At 39.1% G+C, this 25,792-nt stretch overlaps 1 long non-coding RNA gene across 2 annotated transcripts; it reads left to right on the top strand.

Moving 5' to 3' along the window:
* The first annotated feature begins 3,081 nt into the window (after window positions 1-3,081).
* On the top strand, window positions 3,082-21,931 carry LOC147577134 (uncharacterized). Of its 2 annotated transcripts, XR_015239940.1 has the most exons (4): window positions 3,082-3,226; window positions 5,437-5,547; window positions 21,244-21,425; window positions 21,749-21,931. It is a non-coding gene; the product is annotated as an uncharacterized LOC147577134 (long non-coding RNA). The 2 variants fall into 2 exon arrangements; XR_015239941.1 differs by lacking the exons at window positions 21,244-21,425; window positions 21,749-21,931 and adding an exon at window positions 17,437-17,498.
* Window positions 21,932-25,792: the final 3,861 nt, after the last annotated feature.

The following is a 25,792-nucleotide window of genomic DNA, read 5'->3' as shown; positions in this document are numbered from 1 at the left end:
TAAATATCAGGTGCTCATTTAATATTAACTGAATGAATGAATGGGCTGATGGAAGAATAGACGAATTAATGAGGTAACTCCTCTGCAGCATAACTAATACACATCTCTCTCTGCTTTACTGTTTAGTTTCCAAGATTCAGCCCTACCCTCTCTGGCCAGTACTACAACCTTCAGAACCCAAGTTCTGTCACCAGAGTCACTTCTAATTTAAAAGACATAAATAAAATACAATAAATGGTTTCCATCAAAGCTTACTTCAGGCCAAGCTTCCAAAGTCAGTGAAGACTGTCATACATTTTAGTCTCTATTCCACATGGATCCTCACACTGTCATGTAGCTTCCTTCTCTATGTGGACCACTTCGTTTGCCCCAAAGTCTCACTACTTACTTCCCTTCTCACACCAACCATCAAGACGTATAAAGCCAATGTTCTATTCTCTCCACATCCATTCATCAACAATAAATAAGGGCATTTGTATTTGCTATTGTAAGAATTGATTTTCGTACAGGTCATCAATGGGTGTTAAAACCATCGGGTAAAAGGTTGAAGGTAAACAGGGTATCTTAGTCTCAAAGTATTACTCCATAGATCATCTATTGATTACAATGCAGAAAGGTGATCTTTACAAGGAAGAAATCAAGGAGACAACACTTAACCAAATTTAACCTATGATCAAATTTAACATCATCAATAATGGAACAAACTGACACATGCCTCTTGGCAACATGCACCAAGAATAATTCATTATAGCTTATGAATTACTCTTGTCAAAAATGTTTAACATGTATATAATCCTAATGAAACAATCAGATGAATCCAAATTCAGGGACACTAGCCTGGACTCTGAAAGTGTAAAGAAAAAAAAAGGGGGGGCGCCTGAGTGGCTCTGTCAGTTAAGCGTAAGACTTTGGCGCAGGTCATGATCTCACGATTTGTGAGTTCGAGCCCTGTGTCGGGCTCTGAGCTGATAGCTCAGAGCCTGGAGCCCGCTTCGGATTCTGTGTCTCCCTCTGTCTGCCCCTCTGCTGCTTGCGCTCTGTCTCTTGCATTGTCTCAAAAATAAATAAATGTTAAAAAAAATTTTTTTTTAAGGAAAAAAAAGGAGGGGGGCGATTAAGGAGAAAAACTAATAAATCCACTGCATGAGTACACGATCCTTGGTTTAAAAGACAAAACAGCTATAAAGTACATATTGGTATAACTGCAGAAATTTGAATATGGGCTGTATATTATGTATATGATATCTAATTAATTTATCTAACTTTTCTTGAGAGTAATCATTGTATTGTGTTTATACAGGGATGTTATGCTGTGTGAAACTTACTTCATATACACATAAAGATACACATACATACATACTCAGAGAGAAGAGAGGGTATGCAAATGTGGCAAAAGATTAACTAGTGATCTAGATAAAAGGTGTAAGGTGTTTACTACAATGTTCTTTCAACTTTTCTGTTAGTTTGACATTTTTCAATATAAAATGCCAAGGGAAAAGTATAAAACAATGAAGTTGTTTCTTTTGGTAGTTAGGGAAGAAGGAGGCTGAGAAAGGATTTGTAACAGTAAAAAAACATAGCAAGGAACATGGTATTTAAAATGGAAAGCACTCTACCTTCCAAGAGCTTCTCAAAGAAGAGTGATGCTGGTCTCTCATTTGGACTGAAGGTCCTTCCCTCTCTTGCAGCAAGCAGGTGCTGATTCGTGAGATGTGTAGAGTGCTTCACAAGCACTTCACCTACAGTTTGCCATTTGATGCATTTGATGACCAATCTGTGAAGGAGGCAGGGCAGGTGCTGTTACATTCACTTACATTCATTTACAAATGAGGAATCAGAACCCAAGAGAAAGGTTGTATTTGGCTCCAGTAACTACAGCTCAGTAAATGGCAAAAAGAGGTCTTAATTCCCATCTCCCCTTCAGTCCTGGGTCAGTATTTGTCTCCACAACAACTGCTGCTCACAATACTATGACTATTCATTCATTTCATTGACTAGGGGGGCACCTGGCTGGCTCAGTGAGTAGAGCATGTGACTCTTGATCTCGAGGTCATGAGTTCAAGCCCCACGTTGGGTGTAGAGATTACTTTTAAAATAAATAAATAAAGCCACATTATATTAAAAAAAAAAAAAAGATGACCATCACTTCATTGACTAGTATTTATTGTGTGTCAACCATATGTTCAGGATTACAGATAGAGAAAGCTGAATAAAATAATTATCAATAATAATCATAGAGCATTTATTCATTCAGTAAATTCTTATTAGCCTCCAAATACCAGGCATTGCACTGGGAGTGGGGATACCATGGTAAATGAGAACTTCTAAGAGAGCACAGTCCAGAAAGGGAGACTAGCTTTGGACACAATGTGAAAAATGCCATCAGAGTAGAATCACAAATGCTCTGACCAAATAAAGAGTACTTCTCCATCCCTTACCATAATGATAATCCCACTTTATTGGAATTACTTGGTTTTTTGGTTTGTTTGTTTGTTTTTTTTAAGTTTATTTATTTTGAGAGGGAGAGAACACATGCCAGGAGGGACAGAGAGAGAATCCCAAGCAGGCTCTGCACTGACAGCAAGACAGCCAGATCCAGGGCTTGAACCCATGAACCAAGAGATCATGACCTGAACTGAAACCAACAGTTGGATGCTGAACCAACTGAGCCACCCAGACACCCTGGGGAATTACTTGTTTTAATAATATCCACCTTCCCGGGGCTCCTGGGTGGTTAAGTCAGTTGAGCGACTGACTGCTGCTTTTGGCTCAGATAACGATTTCATGGTTTGTGAGTTTGAGCCCCTCATCGGGCTCCACACAGTCATAGTGTGGAGACGAAGTTTCACTTATAAATTAGGGACAGTAAAAGATTAACCACAATAACTAATCATAAAATAGAACGGTTACAAAAATATACTGTAACAAACGTTTTGTAAATAGGGTCTCCCTCTCTCCCAAAATATCTTACTGTCCAGTACTCACCCTTCTTGTGACGTTGTGAGACCATCAAATGCCTACGTAACGAGATGCCGTGAGGTGAATGTCGCAGGCATTGTGACGTCAGAAGGAGGAGGACCTGCTTTCCCACCATGCTTGGCGGCAGGGAACCGAAACCCCGGAAAGCCGAACCGCTAATGAAGGAGGGCGACTTTATATGCGAAGCAGTGAGCAACCGTGTCAGAAACGGAGGAGGTGCTGAGTAAATATGTGGGAAATAAAGAAGGCAAGGAAGGGACCAGGAGGGAGGGGGGAGGATGGAAGGAATATCTCTGACCCTGAAATCCAATCTACCCAGTTTGGTTATACAAGATATTTATAACACCTCCTCTTCTCACAATCCATTTGCCAACCAGCAGTGGCCTGGCAGTGAGACAACGTCGCATTGTCTTTGATGCGACCGCTCCAGAGAGGTGAGGAAAGGAGGCAGTGTGGGTGAGGCATGGCCACAAAATCAGCAAACCTTATCCACCAGCCAATACAGCCCACAAATTCTCCGGAGGGCAAACCTTCATGAATTGCTTTAGGTATATCCATAGATATTTTAGGGCAGTTCACAGAAGAATCGTCTCAGTGCCCCTGGCTTTATGCTCGGTTAAGAGCTAGGCGTTTCATCAGTGTTGCTATAAATTGAATTGAAAAGAGTTGTATGGAAGGAATTAAGTCATCAGAACCATAGTATGTGTGCGTGTGTTCATCAATTACCTATATCTTCAAGTAAACACCCTGCAGAAAACCTAGCATGAGGTCTCAAATTCAAAGCTTCTAAGGCCTCCCGCAGATATCTGACCTGTGCCAAGCTTTCAGTATTCCAGCAGATGAGGAAGAATATGATGCTAAAGAGTCCTTAAATATTTTTTCTAGCTCATACCTACTTTAAGGTACTTGATGCAGTTCTGTGATTAGAATTATCATTGTCATTCTAAAGAGAGTATAATTCAAATGCACAGGGTATCACATAACAATACATACCAAATCCTCGGGTGCTCGAACATGAGGATATGAATTGACCAGATCAGGAGGTTAAAGCAGAGCAGAGCTGTGGCAAAATCAAAACCAAACTGGGGCGTGATTTCCATGTTCTTGACACATGGAGGCTTTCTACTTTCTGCAAATTAGAACTTCCCACAGTTTCCCAGCTTGGCTAAAATTTACTGCCTACTCCTCAAACCTGAATCCCTTGAAAGCAGAGCTCTCTCCTTTGTCAATTACACCTTTATGTGTTATTCCAAAAAAGGAAAAGATGAGCCCAGTTCTTTCTCCCTGCTTCCCTACTCCATTATAAAACTAAGCATACTCTGATATTGCACTGACTTCTTCAGATACCATATAATAAGGTAATGTTTATGGGTGAAAAAATCATTTAATACATTAATACATTTTCTCAAGGTTAACATTTTACTAAAATCTTTAATTTCCCAAAGCAGGGAGTGAAAAGAAAGGATGAAGTTAGTTAATACTAAGAAAGAATACTGATGTTTGCTTCTTAGGAAGCAAAGATGACCACTATTTTCTTTCAAATAAAGAAAACCAAATAGATTTCCTAAGATAGGGTAGGTGATCCAGAAATCATTTAGGATAATAATAATAATTTAGGCATTACTATATAAGGTATATACTACTGTTAAGCCTTTGAACAAATAGAGAAATCATAGCTTGGAATGGTTAATACTTGCCCCCAAGGTCATAAATCTACCGAGTGATGGAACTAAAAGTGTAATCCAGGTAGTCAGATGCCCCTAGTGAAGGAATAAATTTCAAAGCAGAAAATAACAGTTTCTCACTGCAATGAAAATATATTTCCTTTAAACCTTGATGTAACTCATCTGTCCATAAATACAGGCAATTGTAATACACAGGAGGATCTGGCCTTAAAACATAGCTCCTGGCTCCATTTATATGATGGAAAATTTGGTTGTCAATATTGATTAGTCAGAAGTTATTTCCTTCACAGGCCAAAAGCATTTAAAATCTTCTGAAAGAGATAAACATCAAATTCTAAAGTGACATCCATTATTTACATAGTGATTGTGCACATTTTTGCCATTTTCTGGGCCCTTTACAATTTTTTATGGACCAGTACCTACCAGACATTCATTAAATGCTTCGTTAAATGAAATGAATGCATAAATGAGTAAGTATCACTGGCACTCTGTCTTGGGCAACTGCTTAAGACCAAATCTGACTGGGTGCTCTGATCCTTGGCTACTTCGATTACTTTTTGTCACCTAACAAGTTACCCCCAAACTTAGTTGGTTAAAACAATAACAATTTATTATTGCTCATGATTCTACAGGTTGACTGTAGGTTCAGCGGGGCAGTTTTTCTGCTCCATGTGATGTTGGCTGAATCACGCATGTGGCTACATGCAGTGAGGAGCTGGGCTGGGGTGCCTCAGTGTTCTTTCACATGGGTTATCTCTGTCTCATCTTCTAGGAATTCTACACTCTGCCTCTCTGTGCCGCAGAGTTTCCTGGACTTCCATGAAGCTGGTTCCAGGAGAAAGCCTTCCAAGAAGAGCAGCCCCAAAATGCAAACACTTACAAGGTACTCATGTGGTTGAACACACACTCAATGTGGGAGAGGACAATAGAGAGCATGAATCCAGAGGTGTGGTTTATTTAAGCAAATGGTATAATAATCTACCTCATAGATCAACTTGTTTCCACTCATCTCTTTCAGTACAAACTGGTCTGGAATAGTAGAGTTGTAATCATCAGGATCCTTTTAGTTAGAACTAACAAAAACTCAACTCAGACAAACTAAAGTAAAAACCAAAATATATAGACTCATGTAATTATAAATTCAGGCATAGATGGATCCAGGTGCTCAAATACTGTGTCTGGGACTCTCTCCCCCTCCATCTCTTGGCTCTACTTGAGTAGACAATTACCTGTTGTGATTAGATCCCTGGCCGCAACCTCTTCTTGTTCCTTCTTTGGGGAGGAATTCCTCTATCTTGGCATTTTGTCTAGGTCTCTGTCTTCTGTGTGTTAGGAAAGTCTGCTGTATTTTCTGCTTCTGGGGGGTAAAAATGGCTATATTAAGAAGAGGTTGGAGCGGGGGGAGTAGGGGGACCCGAAGTTCCCTTGTCCCTCAAACACAGCAGTATTGAGACCAAAGGACTTTGAATTCCAACAGTCCAGGCTGCAGAGTGACAAAGACGTCTCCAGGACCCACGGGGATAACCTGGCTGGCCACAGGTGCGTGATTGCAAACTGGGAGAGATAAAATGGGCCTCATGGGCATGGAGGGGAGGGACAAAGGGGAGGGACAAAGGGAAGAGAAAGGCTGGGGAAGCATAGGACTGTATCTGGACAAGAGAAAAACCACCGACCGGGACAGAGAAAGATGCAGTCTCTGTGGGGCTTACTCCAGACAGGGGCCCGCTGCCCAGTTCACACACCTGGTGGGAAGGGGAGCCAGCCTCGGGCTCGGTAACTACTTCAGAGGCACAGTCTGCAGTGGGAGAAAGCAATCCCCTCCCGGGAGTGCTGTAGTAAGAAGGCATATACCCTTTCAAAGGACAAAGACTGCCTGCACCCACCAGCCAGAGGCCATATATCGGCGGGGCAGAGCAGCACTTTCCCGGAACCAGGGCACATGGAGCCAGACCTCTTAAGACATCAGGGTTTAAATCCCAGCTGATCCCAGGGGAGGCACCGGGAATCGGGAGTTGGCGGAGCGGGACAAACCCCCTGGTTCGCGCCCGCAGCACAGTGAGGACAGCCTGAACAGAGTAGTTTGGGACACCCAGTGGGTGGGGGAGAGACTGGGGTGTCGCCATTTTTCTCCCCATCACCAACAAGGTGGGGCTTCAGGGAACTGACAGTGGGCCCACAGGGGAGGCGGGGCCCACACACAGCAAACCACGCCCTTCTGCACCTGGTAACTGTGTATCTACTGGAGAGGGATTGACGCTGTGGAACCAGCCAGCCCCTCCTCCGGACCTGCACTGCCACGGGTTCCAAGGCACCCAGCGACTTTGCATTTTCTGATTTAATTCTTGGACAGTTCTTAATATATATATATATATATATATATTTTTTTTTTTTTTCCTCCCTCTTCTCTTCCTTTTCTCCTTTTTATTTCTTCCCTCCTCTAGTCTGGTTATTCTGGTTGTTGGTTTGTTTAAGCAGACATATTTAATCTATTCTCTTTATACCTATTCTCTATCTCCTTCTTTATTTTCCCCTCTCTCTCTCTCTGGATTAAGCCATAGAGTTTCTCTGCCTGGTCAAGTTTCTTTTCTTTTCTTTTTCCCCGCCCCTGTCATATCTCTTTTTGTATGGGATAAGGCCTCTTCCATCAACACCACCACCTGGTGGTGTTTTGGGTTTTTTTTCTTTTCTGGTTTGTTTGCTTGTTTTCTTTTCCTGGGCTACTTCAGCGAAAAAAATCAAAGCACACTTGGTGGAGGGTCCAAAACATCACTACGAGTGAGGAGATAAAGCAACCAGAGTCACAACTACAGAGAACAAGTAACACCCTCCAAAACACCTCCTGAAGGGCCAGGCCCTGGACAGTGTATGACCCCTCTTTAATATAGTAGTGCTTACAGGGGCACCCGGGTGGCTCAGTCGGTTAAGCGTCCGACTTCAGCTCAGGTCATGATCCCACGGTTCATGAGTTCGAGCCCCGCATTGGGCTTTGTGCTGACAGCTCAGAGCCTGAGGCCTTCTTTGGATTCTGTGTCTCTCTCTCTCTCTGCCCTTCCCCCACTCGTACTCTGTCTCTCTCTCTCTCAAAAATAAATAAAACACTAAAAAAAATTTTTTTAATTTTAAACTGTGTAGTAGTCCTCACAGTTGCAGGACACATAACAAGTTTTTAAAACACATAAGGGACAAAAAACTAGACAAAAATGATGAAATGGAAGAATTCTCCTCAAAAGAAATTCCAGGAAGAAATGACAGCTAAAGAATTGATCAAAACAGATATAAACAATATAACTGAACAAGAATTTAGAATAATAGTCATAAGATTAATTGCTGGGCTTGAAAAAAGCATAGAAGACAGCAGAGAATCTATTGCTGCAGAGATCAAGGAACTAAAAAATAGTCACGATGAATTTAAAATGCTGTAAATGAGGTGCAAAATAAACTAGAAGTGGTGACAGTGAGGATTGAAGAGGCAGAGGAGAGAATAGGTGAAATAGAAGATAAAATTATGGAAAAAGATGAAGCTGAGAAAAAGAGAGATAAAAAAATTCTAGACCATGAAGGGAGAATTAGAATACTAAGTGTTTCAATGAAATTGAATCATACCTATATGATAGGAGTTCCAGAAGAAGAAGAGAGAGAGAAAGGGGCTGAAGGTATACTTGAACACATCATATCTGAGAACTTCCCCAATCTGGGGGAAGGAAACAGACACTGAAATCCAGGAGGCACAGAGAACTCCCTTTAGACATACCTTCTGCATGACATATCATAGTGAAACCAGCAAAATACAAGATAAAGAGAGAATTCTGAAAGCAGCTAGGGACAAATGGGCCTTAACCTACAAGGGTAGACAGCAGACCTATCTACTGAAACTTGGCAGGTCAGAAAGGAATGGCAGAAAATTTTCAATGTGCTGAATAGGAAAAATATGCAGCCAAGAATCCTTTATCCAGCAAGTCTGTGATTCACAATAGAAGGAGAGATAAAGGTTTTCCCAGACAAACAAAAACTGAAGGAATTCATCACCACTAAACTAGCCCTACAAGAGATCCTAAGGGGGACTCTGTGAGTGGAATGTTGCAAAGACCACAAAGGACCAGAGACATCACTACAAGTATGAAACCTACAGATAACACAATGATTCTAATCCACATCTTTCAATAATAACACTGAATGTAAATAGACTAAATGCTCCAATTAAAAGACATAGGGTACCCTAATGGATAAAAACAAACAAAAAAACAAAAAAACAAGACCCATATATTTTCTGTCTATTAGAGACCCATTTTAGACCTGAGGACACTTTCAGATTGGAAGTGAGGGGATGGAGAACCATCTATCATGCTACTGGAAGTCAAAAGAAAGGTGGAGTAGCCATACTTGTATCAGACAAACTAGATTTTAAACTAAAGGCTATAACAAGAGATTATATCATAATTATGAGGTCTATCCATCAAGAAGAGCTATCAATTATAAATGTTTATGCACCAAATATAAGAACACCCCACTATATAAAACAATCACAAATATAAGCAATCTTATTGGTAAGAATGTGGTAATTGCAGGGGACTTTAATACTCCACTTACAACAATGGACATCCAGACAGGAAATCAATAAAGAAACAATAGCCCTGAATTATACGCTAGACCAGATGGACTTGACAGATATATTCACAACTTTTCATCCTAAAATCAACAGAATACACATTCTTCTCAAGTGCACACAGAACATTCTCCAAGATACATCACATACAGTCACAAAACAGCCCTCAATAAATATAAAAGAAATGAGATCATACCATGCACATTTTCAGATCACAGTGCTATGAAACTTGAAATCAACCACAGGAAAAAGTTTGGAAAACCTCCAAATGCATGAAGTTAAAGAACATCCTACTAAAGAATGAATGGGTCACCCAGGCAATTAAAGAAGAAATTAAAAAGTATATGGAAACAAATGAAAATGAAAACACAACAGTCCAAACCCTTTGGGATGCAGCAAAGGCGGTCCTAAGAGGAAAATACATTGCGATTCAGGCCTATCTCAAAAAAACAAGAAAAATCCCAAATTCAAAATCTAACAGCACACCTAAAGGAACTAGAAGCGGAGCAACAAAAAAACCCCAAGGCCAACAGAAGAAGAGAAATAATAAAGATCAGAGGAGAAATAAACAATATAGAATCCAAAAACAAACAAAAAAACAGCAGCAGCAACAACAACAACAAAGTAGAACAGATCTACTTTGAAATGAAACTAAGACAATTTTGAAATGAAACTAAGACCTGGTTTTTTGAAAACATAAACAAAATTGATAAACCCCTAGCCAGACTTCTCAAAAAGAAAAGAGAAAGGATCCAAATAGATAAAATCACGAATGAAAATGGATTTATCACAAACAGTCCCTCAGAAATACAAGCAATTATCAGAGAATACTATGAAAAACTATATGCCAACAAACTCGACAACCTGAAAGAAAGGGACAAATTCCTAGACACCCACACACTACCAAAACTCAAATGGGAAGAAATAGAAAATTTGAACAGACACATAAGTAGTGAAGAAATTGAATCAGTTATCAAAAATCTCCCAACAAATAAAGAGTCCAGGACCAGATTGCTTCCCAGGGGAATTCTACCAGACTTTTTTTTTTTTTTAATTTTTTTTTCAACGTTTATTTATTTTTTTTGGGACAGAGAGAGACAGAGCATGAACGGGGGAGGGGCAGAGAGAGAGGGAGACACAGAATCGGAAACAGGCTCCAGGCTCTGAGCCATCAGCCCAGAGCCTGACGCGGGGCTCGAACTCAAGGACCGCGAGATCGTGACCTGGCTGAAGTCGGATGCTTAACTGACTGTGCCACCCAGGTGCCTCTCTACCAGACATTTAAAGCAGAGTTAATACCTATCCTTCTCAAGCTGTTCCAAAAACTAGAAACAGAAGGAAAAATACCAGACTCATTCTATGAAGCTAACATTACCTTGATTCCCAAACCAGACAGAGACCCCACAAAAAAAGAATTACAGGCCAATATCCCTGATGAACATGAATGCAAAAATCCTCAAGAAGATATTAACAAATTGAATTCAACAGCATATAAAAAGAATTATTCACCATGATCAAGTGGGATTCATTCCTGGGCTTCAGGTCTGGTTCAATATTCACAAATCAATCAATGTGATACATCACATTAATAAAAGAAAGGATAAGAACCATGTGATCCTCTCAATAGATGTAGAAAAAGCATTTGACAAAATACAGCATCCTTTCTTAATAAAAACCATCAAGAAAGTCAGGATAGAGGAACATACCTAAACATCATAAAAGCCATATATGAAAAGCCCACAACTAATGTCATCCTCAATGGGGAAAAATTGAGAGCTTTCCCCTTGAGATCAGGAACACAACAGGGATGTCCACCCTCACCACTGTTGTTTAACATAGTGTTAAAAGTCCTAGCATCAGCAATCCAACAACAAAATGAAATCAAAGGCATCAAAATTGGCAAAGAAGAAATAAAACTTTCACTTTTTGCAGACTACATGAAACTCTACATGGAAAACCCAAAAGACCCCACCAAAAGGCTGCTAGAACTGATACATGAATTCAGCAAAGTCGCCGGTGAGAATGCAAACTGGTGTGGCTACTCTGGAAGACAGGATGGAGGTTTCTCATAAAGTTAAAAATAGGCTACCCTACAACCCAGCAGTTGCACTACTAGGTATTTGCCCAACGGTTACAAAAATACTAATTTGCAGGGACACATGCATCCCAATGTTTATAACACCATTATCAATAATAGCCAAACCATGGAAACAGCCCAAAAGTCTATCAAATGATGAATGGATAAAGAAAAATGTGGTATGCATGTGTGTGTGTGTGTGTGTGTGTGTGTGTGTGTGTGTGTGATGGAATATTACCCAGCCATTAAAAAGAATGAAATTGTGCCATTTGCAATGACATGGAAGGAGCTAGAATCTATTTTGCTAAGCTAAACAGGTCAGTCAGAGAAAGACAAATACTATATGATTTCATGCATATGTGGAATTTAAGAAACAAAGAGGAACGTAGTAGAAAGGGTAAGAAAAAAAGAGAGAGAAGCAAACCATAAGAGACACCTTACTATAGAGAACAAAAAGAGTTAATGGAGGGAGCAGGGTGGGGGATGAGCTAAATGGATGATGGCATTAAGGAGGGCACTTGTGATGAGTACTGGGTGTTGAATGTAAGTGATGAATCACTAAATTCTACATCTGAAACCAATATTACACTATATGTTAACTAGAATTTAAATAAAAACTTGAAATAAACGAAAAAAGAAGCAAACAAACAAAGACAGTTACCATGTGATAAAAAAAAAATCAATCCATGTTTAAATGGTCTTCATAGCTCACAGTCTCAGGAGAGAGCCCTCTATTCCTTTTGATTTCTCAAAAGAAATGATTTCCAGTGAGTCAGTGGAAAGGTTGTTTTTAGTCTGCTTTTTACTAAAAGTATAATAGTACCAATTGCTATTGCTGTATTAACAAATTTTCATAAAACTTAAGTGTCTTAAGATGACATAAAATAAAATAAAATAAAAAAGTCATTTTATGATCTCACGGTCTCTCTGGGTCAGAAACTTGACACTGGTTCCCTGGGGGAAGTTCTGGCTTAAGATTTCTCAAGTGGTTGTAGTTACATAGTGACTGGAGCTAGAAGTGAGGTAGGGAAATGGGGTCAGAAGGAGCAGATGGGAGTTGGCCAGGCATCTCTCTATATATATAGTTTCAGGGCTTCTCCATGTGGTCTTTCCACATGGGATAATTTGAGCTTCCTCATAGCATGATGGCAGTTGGACTGTTTACATGGCAGCACAGGACTCCAGCATACATATTCCAAGAAACAAAGGAAAAGATGCATCATCTTTTGTGACCTAGACCTAGAAGTCATGCTGCATCACTTCTGCAGTCTAATTGGGTATAAGTGACACATGAGAGATTTAAGAGAAGAGAAATTAGACTCCACCTTTTGATGGTGGGGCAAGTATCTATAAGAACATGTGGAGTGGGGGTGTCAGGTTGGCTCAGTCAGTTAAGTGTCTAACTCTTGATTTCAGCTCAGGTCATGATCTCATGGTTCATGGGTTCAAGCCCCACATTGGGCTCTACAATGACAGAGCTGAGCCTGCTTGGGATTCTCTCTCCCTCTCTCTCTGCCCCACTCCCGCTTGCCGTTGTTCTGTCTCTCTCTCAAAATAAATAAACAAATAGGACAAGTGGGCTTATAAATATTCTTTTGGCCACCTTTGGAGAATGTAATCTGCCATAGCAGCCCTTATAGGGCTCTGGCTTGATTCAGGAACCTCATTTCTAATGTATACCTTGCATAGGCTCAGGTTATCATGATGTCATGCTACAAACATGTTTCTCTGATTTCAAATTACCTCTTTGTTTCAAGCATTCAAGGATTTCCATTTCTTTTTTTTTTTTAGAGAGATATGATTTAGTTGTGTTTCTATTCTCATATTTTATCCATCAGGCCCATGTGTTAGTAGTGGGAGGAGAAACAGCCCAGTTCAAATGCCCAAAACTGGATTACAACTCTGTTCCTTGTCTCTGGAAACTTCAGTCCCATTTGGCAAAGATTGCCACCAAGATTAAGTTTATTCTCAAGTTTTAACTTGAGACAAAAAAGCACATGGATTCTTTAGCTTACTGTTTTAGTTCTCTTGTCAAAGGTGAACCCAGATATAAGTACAATGAGTCTTGAGCAAAATAACTAAAATAGAGTCACGCCTATATGTCAGTGAACTACAGAACATAAAAAATATGAAAAAGTCTTGAAAGCAAGAAGAGAGAAAAGATATATGACCTACAAAGAAACAGTCAGAAATCACTCATTTCAAAAGTAACAATGTGAATTAAAATGCAGTGAATATTGCCAACATGTTGGCCAACAATAATTATCAATTAAGATACTATACTGAACTAAAACATTATGTGATTGAAAATGAAAGTGAAAACATATTAAATTAACAATCATTAGCCATATCAGAAAGAACTACTAAAAAGGAAAAGAAGGAAATTAAATTCAGAAAGAAGTGAGTTGTAAGAAGCAATGATAAGCATAGAAATTGTAAACATACGGGGCATAAATCAGCTCATTCAGAAGTCCTTTCAAGTCATTAAGGTACAGACTAAAAAGAAGAATGGTCAAGACACATCCCTGATATATTCCTTTCAACATTTTATCTGATACATTAGGTGGTGTTTCATACATGTGCTGACCCTTGCAGAGGTAACCACAAGATCCTGGAACTCTATTAATCTCTATTAATTATGACAGGAGAGACAGAGAAATAATTACATGCAAACTAAACTCTCAAACTCATTTCAGTGATTGGTTTCATCCTTGTTTACTACAGTTCGTAAATTATGAAATATACTCCTTTTGGTATTCCCCTGTCTTTCCCTCCACCCAGATAGAGGTGCAAGTGAAAAGTTAATACAACACTTGTAGTTTTGCTTCAACATGTAGAGAGCTTAGAAGTCAAATCTCCCATCCTTACAATCTAAAAAAGCAAAACAAACTGAAAAACAACTTTTCCTGGGCCCATCAGGGAACTGACACTGCAGGGTAAACTGCCAATCCAAAATCTGGAGAGACAGCAAAATCCAGAGTCACAGATGAGATCTGCTTCCCTGGAGGAGGAGCTGCTGGCACTAGAAGCTGGTAGGAAATGATCATTGTGACAAATTGCTGAGGCTGACAATTGAGCAGCCTGAGACTGAGAAACTCCTGGGGGCCACACTGTTGGGGGCTTCCCCCAACTCCGTTGGATTTTACCTTCAAGAAAACTACCAAGTTCTCATGGTGAAGATCACAGAAAGACTGGGTGGATTTGGCAGAGGAAGGAGAATAACCATTATGAAAAATATCCAAAGTGCTCTCTATAACACAGGTCTACTTCCCAGGGAAAGAATGAAGCAGAGCTTTATCCCACCTGGGGGGGTGGGGGGGTCGGAGGATATTCCTCCTACTCCACCTCATCTAGCTCTCTGGTCTCATGTCAGGAGGGAAAAAAAGCTCTTCCACCCTATCAACACTTAAGAAGGTCACAGCCCTGAGACATAAAAGACTGAGGTTTCATCTTAAAGTTGTACAATGCTTCCCCTCGCCCATACCATACCAGCTCTCCAACAGGCCTCCACTATCACAGCAGGTTACAGATGAAGGAACTATGACATGCAGACTCTAAGACTTCTAGGGAAACCCAAAATCTACAGGAGAGAGACATCAAGGGCATTAAAGGAATATGAAGCCTCTGGTACCTATAGCTACAGCAAACATGAAATGCATCCCACCTCCTAGCCAGGTTAACATAAATTTTCCCAAATCCTATTGAACTCACTTCCTATATTACCCAATACAACATGACCAGCTTTCAACTAAATCTTACAACCAAAGACAAAATCAAAGGAAAGAAAAAACACACTCCAAAGAGAGCAAGCATTAGAACCAGATTCAGATATGACACAGCTGTTGGAATTATCAGACAAGTAATTTAAAATATCCGTGATTTAATATGTTAAGGAATATGAAGAGTAGACAACATGCAGGAACAGCTGGATAATATAAGCAGATAGATGAAAACTCAAAAAAAAAGAAAGGAATCAAAAGGAAATTATAGAAATCCAAAACACTGGAACAGAAGTGAAGATTGATTTGGGTGGGCTCATCAGTAGACTTGACATGGCTGAGAAAAAAAAAAATCAGTGAGCTTGAAGATAGGTCAACAGAAACTTCCCAAACTAAAAGGCAAAAAGGAAAGAAAAAGAGCAAAACATCTAAGAGCTAAGGGACAATTTTATTTTCAAAAGGCCTAATGTGCATAATTTGAATGTCAGGAAAGAAAAGAAAGAGAAAGGGAGGGAGAAAGGACATCATTAAGCTTATTGTTAGGTTAATGTAGATATAGATGTTTACACATAGAAATATTTGTAAATATGTATAGGTACACAGTCTAATATACACATATATATTTGCTTGCTCTATTAGCTAAGAGGGCATGGAAGCAAAGACACTCCAGTAGTAATTAGCACACTTAGTGCTCAGAACTTGATTTCCAATACCATTCTCAACTAAAAGGGCTGGTTAGGATTCTTTGGAGAAATGGCTAATTCTATACTGAGAGCACAAGTGCTATCCCTAGCCAGCCGCACTGCATCACTCAGAAGCTTTAGAAATGCAGAATCTCAGCCCCCGGAGGGGGATGGGGGCGTGGGGGAGGGGGTACCTACCAAGTAAGAAAATGTATTTTAAAAAGATCTATGGGTAATCTGTATGGATGTTAAACTTTAAAAGGTACTAATTTAGGGGCACCTGGGTGTCTCAGTCAGTTAAGCTAAGCATCCGACTCTTGACCTCTGCTAAAGTCTTGATCTCAGGATTGTGAGTCCAAGCCCCATGTTGGGCCTACCTGAATGAATGAATGAATGAATGAATGAATGAATGAATGAATGAAAATAAAAGGCACTGACTTAGTGGCTACCAAATATAAATCGCCTATCCTCACCTCCCCCCAGCAAAATTCTTCTACTGGTAAATCTCAAGAATTTAGTTCTTCTGATAGACACATTTGCTACAAAAGTTGTTGAACTTACCAAAGATTCTAACTGTAAATATATTTCTACCAGGACCAAATTTCTAAAGAAATTTTTAACCTTACTCTAAGTTCTGTACTAGTTAACCATCCTAACAACTTAAAGAATTGGGATGGGGAGTGCCTTTTTAACAAGCTAAGTATGCATTAATCAGTTCAAGGTATTGATATACATGAGCTGACTCCAAGAGAGGGGGAAAAAAAAAAGGGCTTTTTCCTCTGCCCAGGTGAAGGTGTGTTCACCTCTATCTACAGAGTAGAAAATCAGGCAGAGTAATTACAGGTGGAATAAGGACTATAAGCTCCAGATTACTCTCAGGAAACATTTCTGAGTCTAAACGCACTTTTTAATTAGCTCTTCCAATAGCATCATGCTAATTGGCTAATTTGGAAATGATATGAGACCCTGTGTGCTTTAAAGAAAATCTGTTTGTTGATATATTTATTTGCACCTGAGACTGTCTTATTGCTGGCAGGACAGATATTATTAAAACAGAATCACCTGCTTATTTTAACCAGATTTTTTTCAACGAACACACATGAATTGGATTATTCCTAGGGTTTCAGGAGGAAGTATTAGCATTTTGAGTGATAGGAAATTGCCACTTAGCTGGGAAATAAATGAGCTTTAAATAGATCCCATTATTTTTTACAAGGCTATTATTGTAAATGTTTCATAATAGAAGAAATGCCCTTCAAGTCTATCCTCATTGGTGGTTTATGGTTGGGGTGTTAACCTCTAAGTAGCCCAGCCCTTCACATCCAGCCACAGTGAGTTTTCATATTTTGACTATATAAAATAAAATTACCTTTTATTGGCCCACATAATATTTCCAACAAGTTTCTCTCTTTGTTAGCTATGTTGTAAAGAAAATGTATTAAATTTATTTGCCTGGGCTAGGAAATTGGCTTTTTAAAGTTTTCATGGGTTTAATATATTTTACCTTTAACAAGACTATCTGAACACTATAGAAATATGGATTTAGGTGAGAACGTGGTGATATATTTGGATATTTATTTTTATCTCACTTGAATATTTCTCACTGCTTTACTTGTGTCACTCAGAGATAACACTTTATAATCCAAACAAGCCTCCACTCTAGCTTACTATTTAAAATGTCCCTTTCCAGCCTAATTACTGCCACTAAATAATAAAAGAAGAAACTGCATGGATCATCCTGGATTTCACAAAGTACAGTGGTAAAAAGTCTCCTCCCTCCAGTTTAACAGTCTTCTTTTTACTCAGTATTATTGAGCCTCTGCAGCTATTCTGCATGTGGGCTAAGGCTCCTCAGTAAGTTTGGAAATGCTAGGGTGCCCCCTACCGTTGTAAATGGGGAAGCATGTTTCTTTGCATCTCCATTCAGAGAACAGCATTCTCCTGAAAATGCTATTTAACCAAAGTTCAGATGCGGGATGGTTAGTCACGTGGTAAGTGGATGAATGGATGGATGGATGGATGGCAAGAAAATAAGGATATATATGAAGCCCACCTGAGGATAAAATTTAAATTTAGCTACTTAAATGTTTACCTGGTCTAGAGGTCTATCTATGGGGGGAAGAAGGGGAATTGAGTATTACATGACCAAAAATATTTGCGTGTGTTCTTTTCTAAAATAACAGTGTATATCTTTCATCATGATTTCAAAGGGATATAAAACCAGGGTCATTCTCTCTCTGTTACCTTCCCTGTCGTCTTTCTTGGTGGTATCAATATCCAGGTAGGTGATCCTTCTGCTTAACAATGGACTTCTCACTTTTTGTACTCCTTTCCTTCAATGATCCTATTCTCCACCTGTTTAAGTCATGCAATCCTATTATCACATCCTAGACATTGTCATTACCAACAACTACCACGTACAGAATTTCACTTTGCAAGCATTCCACTTTGTGATCACCAACTCCTATCTTATATATAACTTTTTCAACTATATATATATATATATATATATATATATATATATATATATATATATAAAACTTTCCCACAATTCTTTGACTGGGATAGCCCAATCCATTAATCCTGCCATTTTTCACTATCATTTATTTCTGAACTTCCTCTTTACTCATCTTAGTTTCTATGTTCTATCACTGGAATCAACTCCTTGCATACACTCAACTCCTTGGTCCCTTCCTCCCACCATTTTATTCACCAGGTTAAATTCCACCCCTAAATTCATATCTCCACTTATTCCAAATCTGAAGTGCAGCAGTTGCATATGAAGAAACTAACCAAAAAAGATACAAAATCAAGTGATTGGTCTCACTTTCAATTTATGATCACCAAATTCAGGAGGGCTGGCAATTTTGCTATATTATTGATAAATCATATTTCACCAAAATTTTAAGCTTATGTTCTTTGAAAGACACTGTTAAGAAAATAAAAAGGCGGGGCACCTGTGTGGCTCAGTCGATTGAGCAACCGACTTCAACTCAGGTCATGATCTTGTGGTCTGTGAGTTCAAGCCCCACGTCAGGCTCTGTGCTGACAGCTCAGAGCCTGGAGCCTGCTTTGGATTATGTGTCTCCCTCCCCCTCTGCCCCTCCCCTACTCTGTCTCTCTCTGTCTCTCTCTCTCAAAAACATTTAAAAAAATTTTTTTAAAGGCAAGCTAAATATAGAATAAAATATCCACAAAACGCATATCTGATAAAGGATTTGTATCTATAATACATAAAGAACTCACAAAACTCAATAATAAGAAAACAAGCCTTTTTAAAAAATAGGCAGTGAAGTGCATGCATGGCTCAGTCGGTTAAGCGTCTGACTCGATTTCTGCTCAGGTCATGATCTCATGGTTCGTGAGATCAAGCCCCACATGAGGCTCCAAGCTGACAGCACAGAACCTGCTTGGGATTCTCTCTCTCCCTTTCTGTCTACCCTTACCCTGCTCATGCTTTCTCTCTCTCCCTCTCTCAAAAATAAATAAACTTTTAAAAAAACTAGGCAGCATGTTAGAATGTATACTTTACCAGAGAAGATATATGCATGGCCAATGAGCCCATAAAGGATGTTCAACATCATTAGTCACTACAAAAATGTAAATTAAAACCACAATGTGCTATTACTTCAGACCTATTAGACGAAAATAATTTTTTCCAACACAATACCAGGATGAACTAGAACTCTCATAAATTGCTGGTGAAAATGCAAAATGATAGAGCCATTTTGAAAACAGATTTTCAGTTTCTTATACAGTTAAGCATATGCTTACCATATAGCCCAGCAATCTCACCCATAGTTATTTTCCCGAGAGATGAAAACTTATGTTTACACAATACCTATTCACAAGTGTTCATAGCAGCTTTATTCAGAATTGGTAAAGACTGGAAACAACTCAGATTTCTAACTGGTAAACAGGTAAATTGTGGTGCATCCGTACAGTGGAATATTACTCAGCAATAAAGAGTGAACTCCTGACCCATGCAATGACGTAGATGGATCTTAAAATCATTACTAAGTGAAAGAAGTTACTCTCAAAATGCTAGCTACATATTCCACGATTCCATTGATATGACATTTTCAAAAAGGTGAAAACTACAGGACAAAGAAACAAATGAGTGGTTGTGAGGGGCTAGAATGTGGAAGAGGAGATGTTTACTGCAAAAGGGTACCAGAGAATTTTGTGACGTGATAGAACAGTTCTATGTTGTGTTTGTGACAGTGGATCTTACTGCATGTAAATGATATCTCAATAAATCTATTTAAAAATTGATACATTGATGCCTGGGTAAGTCGGTTAAGTGTCTGACTTCAACTCAGATCATCTTGTAGTTCGTGAGTTCAAACCCCACATGGGGCTCTCTGCTGTCAGTGTGGAGCCCACTTTAGATCCTCTGTCCCTCTCTCTCTCTCTCTCTGCCCCTCCCCTTCTCCCTCTCTCTCTCTCTCAAAATAAATGAACTTTAAAAAAATAAATACTTTAAAAAAATAAAAGATAGAATAACAACATGAAAATGGATACAGTGTATTATAAAATCAAGATACCAAATACCTAGGAATAAATCTAACAGAAAATGTACAATATCTCAACATGGAAAATTGAGAAGAATTACTGAGATAAAGAAAAGTTCAATGAATGTATGAATGTATCATATTTATTGTTTGGTAGTCAAAACTTTATAAAAATGTCAGTTCCCCCCAATTCATCTTTACACTCAATGCAATCACAGTAAGAATCCCAGTATATTGTTTGTGTACACATTTTTTAAAAAAATAATAAAATGAGGAGCTCTGCTCAAAGCATAGTGATAGACATGCCAGGTGGATTCTAAATTACCTAGAGCAGTAAGTCAGTGGGGATTATCGAATCTGCCAAAATCAACGATGGACACTTACTTAAGAAAAAGAATCAGGGGGATGAGGACAAAACGAAGAAGAAGTCAACATAATTATATTAATATATGGAGAACAAAATAGTACTTACAAGTAGGTGAGATGAGCTATGACCTGAATCAGGTCTTTTGACTCCTATTTATTGAGCTAAAATGGTTCTAGGTGCTCACATATGCCATCAAAGCTGCCTTACAAGTTCATAAGGGACTTATGTTATTTCCATTTTGTAAATAAGAAAGCCACAGCTTTGTAAGTTTCGGTGTCCTTCCTAAGGTCACGAATCCAGATTTGTTATTCATATCAAATGCTCTCAGTTTGCTCCTCAAGAAGAGTCTGATTGATAAACTAAAATTGCTAAGCATTTTATGACACCATGTGGCCAGATTTAGTGAAGCGTGAGGGCCTGAAGACCGTGTCATGCCAGGACCATAATTCTTACAAATAGGAATCAAGAAATCAGCACTACTTTTCTGATGCAACACAATCTGGGGGAAAGGATGTCACTTTAGCAAAGAGTGGAAAAAAACTAAATGATGAATTAGAAATCATTGAAGGCATGAAACTTGATTGAGATGACAGTTCCTCATACTTTCTTAATATAGCCAAATACAAGATGTTCATCTGCATGAAAAGAAAATCTCCAGCATCATGCACCTCACAGCATCCCAAGCACCATGAGCTGTTTGATTCCAGGAGCTGACCTGGTGCAGTGCAGCTGGTTTCACGGTTGGGCTGTCCGCTTTTTGCTGAACCTTGGTCAGAGATGGCATACTGCTTACGGCAGGTTAGTCCACATATTAAAGGCTGGTTTTCTTACCCCCCAATTATAATTAACATACAGAGTTATATTAGTTTCAGGGGTATAATACAACTATTCAACAATTCTCTACAGTTCTCAGTGCTCATCAAGATAAGTGTAATGTAAACCTCTTTTTTTCACCCGTCCCCTCACCTACCTCCCCTTTGGCAACCTGGTTTGCCAAAGAGTCTGTCCTTTTGTCTTTCTTTCTTTATTAGTTTTGTTTCTTAAATTCCACATATGAGTGAAATCATACGGTATTTGTCTTTCTCTGACTGGCTTATTTCACTTAACATTACACCCCCTAGGTTCCTCCATGTCATTGCAAATGGCAAGACTTCATTCTTTTCATGGCTGAATAACATTCCATAGGTATGTATGTATACCCACATACCACCTCTACTTTATCCATTCATCTATGGATGGACACGGGTTGCTTCTGTATCTTGGCTGTTTTAAATAATGCTGCAATAAACATAGGGGTTCATATATCTTTTTGAATTAGTGTTTTCATTTTCTTTGGCTAAATATCCAGCAGTGGAATTACTGAACCATATGGTTATCCTATTTTTAATTTTTGAGGACCCTCTATACTATTTTCCAGAGTGACTACACCAATTTGCATTCCCACCAACAGTGCACCCAAAGGTTCCTTTTTCTCCACATCCTTGCCAACACTTGTTTGTTTGTTTGTTTGTTTGTTTGTTTTTGCATGTTTTTTTAGGTTAGCCATTCTCACATATGTAAAGTGATATCTCACTGTGGTTTTAATTTGCATTTCCCTGATAGTGATTTTGGCCATCTTTTCATGTGTCTGTAGGGCCATCCTAATGTCTTCTTAGGAAAAATGGGTATTCGGGTCCTCTACCCATTTTTAATTGGACTATTTTTTATTGTAGTTTTAAATTTCTTTTATTATTAATATTTTTTTGGTGTTAAGTTATATAAGATCTTTATAGATTTTGGTTATTAACCCCTCATCTGATGTATCATTTGCAAATATCTTCTCTCATTCAGTAGGTTGCCGTTTTGTTTTATTGATGGTTTCTTTTGCTATGCAAAAGCTTTTTATTTTGGTGTAATCCCAATACTTTAATTTTTCCTTTTGTTTCTCTTGCCAGAGGAGACATATCTAGAAAAATGTATCTATAGCTGATATGAAAGAAATTACTGCCCATGTTTTCTGCTAGGAATTTTGTGGTTTCAGGTCTCACATTTAGGTCCTTAATCCATTTTGATTTTATTTTTGTTTATGGTATAAGGAAGTGGTCCAAATTCACTCTTTTCCATGTAGTTGTCCAGTTTTTTCAATACCATTTGTCTTTTTCCCACTGTATATTCTTGCCTCCTTTGTCATAGATTAATTGACCATAAAAGCATGGGTTTATTTCTGAACTCTTTATTCTGTTCTATCGATCTACGGTGTCTATTTTTGATGCAGGGTCTTTTGTGGTTCCATATGCATTTTAGGATTATTTGTTCTAGTTCTGTGAAAAATGTTGGGATTGTAATAGATATTGCATTAAATATGTGGATATTTAATGCTTTGGGTAGTATAGACATATTAACAATATTTGTTCTTCCAATCCATGAGCACAGCATCTTTCCACTTGTGATTTCTTCAATTTCTTTCATTAATATATAGTTTTATAAATTTTTTTTTATGTTTATTTATTTTTGAGACAGAGAGAGACAGAGCATGAACGGAGGAGTGTCAGAGAGAGGGAGACACAGAATCCGAAACAGGCTCCAGGCTCTGAGCTGTCAGCACAGAGCCCGATGCAGGGCTCGAACTCACGGACCACGAGATCATGACCTGAGCCAAAGTCGGCCGCTTAACCGACTGAGCCACCCAGGCGCCCCAATATATAGTTTTCAAAATACAGATCTTTCACCCCCTTGGTTGTTTATTTCTGGGTACTTTATTATTTTTGGTGCAATTTTAAGTGGGATTGTTTTCTTAATTTCTCCTTCTGCTACTTCATTAATAGTGTATAAAAATGCAACATATTTATGTATATTAATTTTATATCCTGTGACTTCACTGATTTATCAGTTCTAATAGTTTTTTGGTGGAGTCTTTAGGGTTTTCTATATTTAGTATCATGTCAACCGTAATTAGTGAAAGTCTTACTTTTTCATTGCCAATTTAGAGATCTTTTATTTCCTTTCCTTTTTTTTTTTTTAATTTTTTTTTCAACGTTTATTTATTTTTGGGACAGAGAGAGACAGAGCATGAACGGGGGAGGGGCAGAGAGAGAGGGAGACACAGAATCGGAAACAGGCTCCAGGCTCTGAGCCATTAGCCCAGAGCCCGATGCGGGGCTCGAACTCACGGAGCGCGAGATCGTGACCTGGCTGAAGTCAGACGCTTAGCCGACTGCGCCACCCAGGCGCCCCTCCTTTCCTTTTTTAAAAAAAATCTTATTTATTTTGAAAGAGAGAGAAAGAGAGTGCAGAGCAGGGGCAGAGCAAGAATCCCAAGCAGGCTCCATGCTGTCAGCACAGAGCCCAATGCGGGGCTTGATCTCATGACTGCAAGATCGTGACCTGAGCCGAAATCAAGAGTCAGACCCTTAACTGACAGGACTATTATACATTTTTGATTTGTGGTTATCATTAGGCTTATATATAACATCTTATGCACATAGCAATATTGTCAAACATAGGGTGTGAACCCATTCTAAAAGCACTAAGTTTTTACTCCCCACCAACCATGTTTTATGTACATAATGTCATACTTTGCAACCTTTTATTTTGTGAATCCCTTGACTGACTTTTGTATAATTGATTTTACTGCTTTTGTGCTTTAACCTCGATACAGTTTTATAAGTGATTAATCTACTTTAGTTTTTTTTTTTAAGTTTATTTATTTTTGAGAGAGAGAGAACATGAGCAAGGGAGGGGCAGAGAGAGAGGAAGACAGAATTCCAAGCAGGCTCTCCACTGTCAGTGCAGAGTCCAATGCGAGGCTGAACCTGAGCTGAAATAGATGTGTAACCAACTGAGCCACCCACGTGCCGCTTGTCTAACTTCCTGTGTTTGTTTTTATGTATTAGGAGAGTCAGTTATGTCCCTTAGTCTTGAAAATAGTGGCTTTATGGGGCGCCTAGGTGGCTCAGTTGGTTGCATATCTGACTCTTGATTTCAGCTCAGGTCATGATCTCACGGTTCATGGGTTCCAGTCCCACCTCAGGCTCAGTGCTGGTGGCATGGAGACTGCTTGGGATTCTCTCTCTCCCTCTCTCTCTCTCTGCCCCTCCCCTGCACTCATGCATTCTCTCTCTCTGTCTCTGTCTCTGTCTCTCTGTCTCTCAAAATAAATAAACTTAAATATTTTTTTAAATAAATTACCCATATAATAAATGAATTATAAAATTACATTTTCTAGAGAATGGGCAATTTTTTAAACTTTAGGTCTCTCTCTCTCTCTCTTTTATAAGTAATGGTAGACTACACTGTAACGACAGTATCTTAAACAGTAATTTTTCATACTAATAGACAATGAACAACAAAATTCAAAGTCTGTCACAGAAAAACATTGACGGAATACATTTTATTGATAATTCAGTTAATCAAGTTGTATTACTAATCAAGCTTCAGTGGTGGCTTTAACCCACACTGGTGCTTTTGATGTACAGGAAGAACACACTATGCTGAGGTCACACCTTCTCACCATCCCTGCTTCATCAGGCCAGAGCATCAGCGGGCCAAGGCATGAGAGGAAATGATTGTGTGCAATTTGCTACTAAGAGTGCTCTAAAGCTGCAAGTAATGGTGGGTCAGCTGTGTCCTCTTCACATACTTTAAGGGCAATATGCTTTTCTGGCCATAGGAAGACTTTTTTTTAAGTTTTTATTTAAATTCCAGTTAATTAACATACAGTGCACATAGATTTCAGGTGTACAATACCTGGTGCTTATCACAAGTGCACTTCTTTTTTTTTTTTTTTTTTTTAATTTTTTTTTTTTTCCAACGTTTATTTATTTTTGGGACAGAGAGAGACAGAGCATGAACGGGGGAGGGGCAGAGAGAGAGGGAGACACAGAATCGGAAACAGGCTCCAGGCTCCGAGCCATCAGCCCAGAGCCCGAAGCGGGGCTCGAACTCACGGACCGCGAGATCGTGACCTGGCTGAAGTTGGACGCTTAACCGACCGCGCCACCCAGGCGCCCCACAAGTGCACTTCTTAATCCCCATCACCCATTTAACCCATCCCTCCACCCACCTTTCCTCTGGTAACTATCAGTTCGTTCTCTATAGTTAAGAGTCTGCTCCTTGGTTTGCCTCTTTTTTTCCCCTTCACTCATTTGTTTTGCTTCTTAAATTCCACATATGAGTGAAATCATTTG

The sequence above is a fragment of the Puma concolor genome, chromosome C2 (assembly GCF_028749965.1).
Source record: "Puma concolor isolate L17-30 chromosome C2, mPumCon1.1.hap2, whole genome shotgun sequence".
NCBI classification, from domain to species: domain Eukaryota; kingdom Metazoa; phylum Chordata; class Mammalia; order Carnivora; family Felidae; genus Puma; species Puma concolor.
Note: the sequence above shows the minus strand (reverse complement) of the source record. Positions and strands in the feature narration are given on the sequence as shown.